Source organism: Alligator sinensis, unplaced genomic scaffold (genome assembly GCF_000455745.1).
Source record: "Alligator sinensis unplaced genomic scaffold, ASM45574v1 scaffold696_3, whole genome shotgun sequence".
NCBI classification, from domain to species: Eukaryota; Metazoa; Chordata; order Crocodylia; family Alligatoridae; genus Alligator; species Alligator sinensis.
This window is the reverse complement of record NW_005842505.1, coordinates 621,096-626,162: the sequence shown is the minus strand read 5'-3', so window position 1 is coordinate 626,162 and position 5,067 is coordinate 621,096. Positions and strand designations below refer to the sequence as shown.

The 5,067-nt window shown below is 40.0% G+C and overlaps 1 protein-coding gene across 4 annotated transcripts in view; it reads left to right on the top strand.

Moving 5' to 3' along the window:
- The window catches only part of RASSF8 (Ras association domain family member 8), a 199,032-nt gene that overhangs the window by 773 nt on the left and 193,192 nt on the right, over window positions 1-5,067 (top strand). The window lies entirely within an intron of this gene.

Genomic DNA, 5,067 nt, shown 5'->3' with positions numbered 1-5,067 from the left:
CTCCCCCCCCCCCCCCCCGCCCCTTGTTTCCAGACAGCCAGGATTTATTTTGTGGTTAATCTTTTTTTATTTCCCCGCCTCCTAGTAGGAAAAAGATTAAAAGTAAATCTGTCCTGCCAGTGGGGAAATGGATCAGATTTTAGGACTGGCTGCTAGGAATGCTTGAGTGAACAGTGTCTGATTTTGATCATAAAACAGCTTTAAGGCTAGGCAGGCGGGTGGTGTGGGTTTTTTTCAGTCATTGGTCGATGCAGCATTGAGTACATTGTAAGCTTTGTGGAGACCGAGATGGGTTTGATTTCTTTTTTTTTTTTTTTTTAATTTCCAAGTCAGTCTTCTGATATGGGCCAACCCATCTTTCTCCACAATCAAATGTCATTTGGAGACAGCAACAAAGCTTCACATTAAATTGCAGTTCTGCATTGCTCGTGGATTTGATTGGTGTCCTATGTAAAAAAGGAGAAATATGGTGCACATTTTGTTGTGCCTTACTGAATTGCACCTGTCTCCTTTTCCATTTGAGTCTTGCACAGATCGTAAAGCTTGGCATAATAATGATCAGAAAAAAAAGTCACTAGAAACTAATTGGATACCTGACCAAATATACTGTGGGTTATGAAGTCTGGCTTGTGCTTTAAAAGTGCCTGCATCATCTTTCAGCAGCATCGCTTGTTAAAATTAAATACGCACTGGACTGTGGAGAACTGCTAAATCAATTACCCCTTGATTTCTGGAAAGACACCTGGATTAAGATGATTATTTTCTTAAATTTTCAGCTGATTTTGTATATGCAGCGCTATCCCTACTGTATGTATATCTTTGGCAAATGTAATCAAATTGCACATTAATTTGGTGCCACTTCATATCATGGGGTCGGGTCTGCAGATGGGTAGGTAAAGAGTTGGGGGTGCTTTTTTTCCCCCAGTGGTTTATATTGTGTTTTTTAAAATACATTTAAGTTAGATAAGTTAATTGACAATATTGTTTGTAGTGTCTGCATAATTTTTAATATAAGACAAAATGAGGCTGTCTTTGGGGAAGGGGAAGCGAACAGAAAAAGACTATTTTTCCTTCACAGAGTTTTCAAAAACACATGCTCCAGCAGGATAAAACAACTGTGTAATACGGTTTCTACAGCTACATGAGAACCTCTAAATCGGCCCTTCCCATCAAATAAAAAAATCCTTATAGAAGCTGCCCCTAGTTGCTTAGATTGGTAAAAGATGGGTCTTTCTCTGTGTCGAGCTTTCTGGAGACAAAAGACAAATTTGTGAATGGAATCATAGGAAACAGATGGAAAGGCAGCAAATGCTTCTGGCAACAAGTTAGTACATCTTTTTGGAGTCTGGTGGTGCTGTGCCCAGAAATATGAACAACCTGACAGAGATGACTAGCAGCTTATTTTTGATCCTTCCTTGAGGGAAGCTTTGAAAAGGGATGTAGTATTAAGAGGGGAATGAAATCTAGCTTTAAATGAAATGCAGGACTAGGGAGTTGAGTTTCTGTGCCTGTTTGCTGCCATTCCATGGCATGTGACCTTTACCTAAACTTCACCGTCTGCCCCCCTCACAGGATGTTGAGTTTTCCAGTAATGACTCTAAACTACTTTTAATACCATTTGGTGAAAATTCTTTGGTGCAAATGTATCGGTCTGTTTTTTTGCCTAACGGTTGTTTAGGAATGTTAGTTAAGTAGCCATATGGATTCGTATATTAATATTGGCTCTTGTACGGTTGGGAAAGCACAAACCTCTCTTGTGTACACAGTTAATGTTGTGCTCTGACAGCAGTATATGTGTGAGCACATGGGGAATTTTAACATTGGCATACTGTTATGGAAACCAACCTTCTGCTCATCCACAGTGCAGATATTGGTGCAAGTTTTCCCCATAGTGTGCACCTCAAGCCACTCCTGAAGAGGCTGTTTAGTTCCTGGCAGAAAGGAGACCTATTAGTTAAGTGTGGAAAAAGTACTGAGACTCCCCTAGCTTAATGCACAAAATTCCTGAGCAAACATTTTTCCTTTGTAGATACTATAAACAACATTGCCTACTTCAAGCATTCGAAGCCTTATAATCCAGACTTCCAAAATCATGAGAGGCTTAGAAATTGTGAGGGTTTTCTTTCCCCTTTTTGGTGGGGAGGAGGGGCAGGGGTATACTTTTCTTTGCCTCCTTATTTAAGGTGTTTGTTGTTGTTGTTGTTGTTATTATTATTACCTGCTTCCATCATGTTTTCAAGCTAGTAACTTCTGCTTTCTTCTTCTAAGAAAGCTGAAATTCCTCTCCCCCTCCTTCCTCTGCAATCTCTTGATTCCAGGAGTCAAAGCTTTAAGAAATACACTAATAATAATGCTTGGGATAAAATCATGAGTGCTGGCAACATAATAAATATCTTGAATACTGATTCTATTTGCCTTCCTTAGTAATTTCCTAAATGCACTTGGAATTTTATTATGATAGTTGATGATCCTGAAGTTTTAAAATGATGGGTGGTGCCATAATCTAGAATGCTTGCATTTCTGTAAGAGGTTTAGTAGGTTGCAGACTTCTATCCTACAGACTGCAAATACAAGCCTTCAGGTCCCCACACTACAGCTGGGCAGTGTAGAGGAGCAGTAAGTGGGTCCTAGCTCCGGGGCTAAGTACACACAGTCAAAAAGCCTGAGACTGAATTGATTCAATCTTTGCAAGTTAGTCTAAACAGACACTCACTTTTAATTCTGGAAATGGAGCCACTAGCCTGCAGTGGCCCAGGCCAGAAGCTGTGGGGCACTAGAGCACACCTCCCTGCTCAGCTGGCGCAGACAGCTTGAATCTGGAAGGGATCTGGAACAGAAGTTCAATAAACCAGTTTAACCTAAATCACGTTAAATTTGGTACTACATCAATCCAAGTTTATCTTCAACTGGTTTTGATCATTTTGAAACTGGTTTATGTGTACTGAACGTCTTTTGTGTTAGATTTGAACTGATTTCCAATCATTTATACCAGTTTATGTGTAATTTCTGTCCCTAGCCCAGTTCATCTTCGACCTGAGCTGAGCCCACTGTTGGGAAATGTTGCTGATCAGTGCTATAGGATGTAATTTAGCTTCTATTACTGCAATAGTTGAAGAACAATCAGCATGAGTAAAGTTTTACAGAATCAGAATTTGGTATGGAGATATACCACGGCTTTGGGCTTGAATGTGTGAAAGTATGCTTTCAGTTGGACAGTTATCCAGTGTAGTCAGACGTGGACTCCTACATAATAGTGGCTTTGCTCTTCTTCAGGGTAATATGCTATATTTTCCAATCTATGAAAGATTTTATACACTTTTCCTCTTTTGACATTTAGAGGAGTTTACATATATTCCATCAGCAGACAAGAGAGATGTGGCTTTTACATCTATAGGCTTGTGTGAAACGGTGCGATAGTCCTGACATTTAACTCTACTCTGTTAGATGTTGCATTGAGATCATAAAATTTACTCTGCTTAGAACAGAGAATGGCTTATATTGAGTTGGTCTACAGCCCCTGAAGCGCTCAGTGAATTGGTCACTTGGTATTTGCTTAGAGCTTTGTGAGTTTTTGGTCATCTTTGTGGCAAGGTAAGTAAAGATGCTGCTGGAAGTTGTGTATGAGGAATTAATCAGACAAGTCAAGAATAAAGTTTCTTTAACACTTTTTGTGGGGGGGTTGGGGAGTGGGAGAGGAAAGAATGGATAAATGCATTCAATTTCTGTAACGTTAGGTATTCAGATTGTAGCTGTATTGGTCTAGAAAAAAAAACAATCGGGACTCGTAGTAAAGGTGATATTTTTTTATTAGACCAACTAGATTTTTTGCAAAAAAAAATCTTTAATTGCAAGCTTTCAGGCACAAATACCTTCATCAGACATCACAGAAGAGATTGTAAATGTTCTTCTGGGTAGAAATGAAAGTTCATATTTCACAGGAGACTTGAAGGTGTGGTAAAATCTCCTTCTTGGAAAAGTTCATTCTATATGCAGATTATGCTATCACTTTTCATAACGTTATTTTAATCACATTACTTAAAAAGAAAAACTTAGTTTATTTACTCTAATGTCATGCTTGAAAAAGGGTTTTTCTGCTACAAAAGAAATTGTAATGCTTACAATCCAGGATTATGGAACAAAAAGGTCTTGCTGTGAAGTATTGTTGTTGCACTCAATGCTGTATGATAACACATGTTACTCAGCTGTTGCATAGACTTCAAAGGCAAGCAGTGAAACACAGCCATGGCAAAAGAAAAAAGGGTTTAGTTTCAGTGGTCTGTACCATCCAGCTGTTTAAGTACTTTGCAGAACTACCAGAGACCGTTCAGGCATCCAGTTAGGTCTGACAAGCCATTGCATCTGGAAATGGATACTACTATAAGAAGACCACATAGAGGGAAGATAGCATTTAAACATTGCATATTTATTGTCAGTCAAAATCTCCTTGCTGTTTTAAGTTCCTTGTTAACAATACCTTTTCATATATTGACATTCTCTAGTTCTGGTAGCATTGTGCTCTATTTATTTTGGGTTGGTTGGTTGTTTCCTTCAATATAATATTTTTAGAACAGGAAGGGAAACAGAATAATAAAGAACAGGAAGGTCGTTTACTTCATAGACTCATAGAAGTAGGGTCGGAAGGGACCTTGTAGATCTTCAAGTCCGACCCCCTGCCTGGGCAGGAAGAAAACTGGGCTCAAATGACCCCATCCAGGTAGGCATTGAGCCGCTTCTTAAAGACCCCCAGGGTAAGAGCCAGCACCACTTCCCTTGGAAGTTGGTTCCAGATCGTAGCCACCCTAACTGGGAAGTAGTTCTTACGGATTTCTAATCTAAACCTATTCTCCAACAACTTGTGGCCGTTATTCCTTGTTATCCCAGGGGGTGCTAGGAGAAACAAGGTCTCCCCCAAACCCTTCTGGTCCCCCCTAGTGAGTTTATAGATGGTCACCAGGTTCCCCCTCAGCCTTCTCTTGTGAAGGCTGAACAGGTTCAGGTCCCGTAGCCTCTCATTGTAGGGTCTGCCCTGCTGTCCCCGGGATCATGCAGGTGGCCCTCCTTTGGACC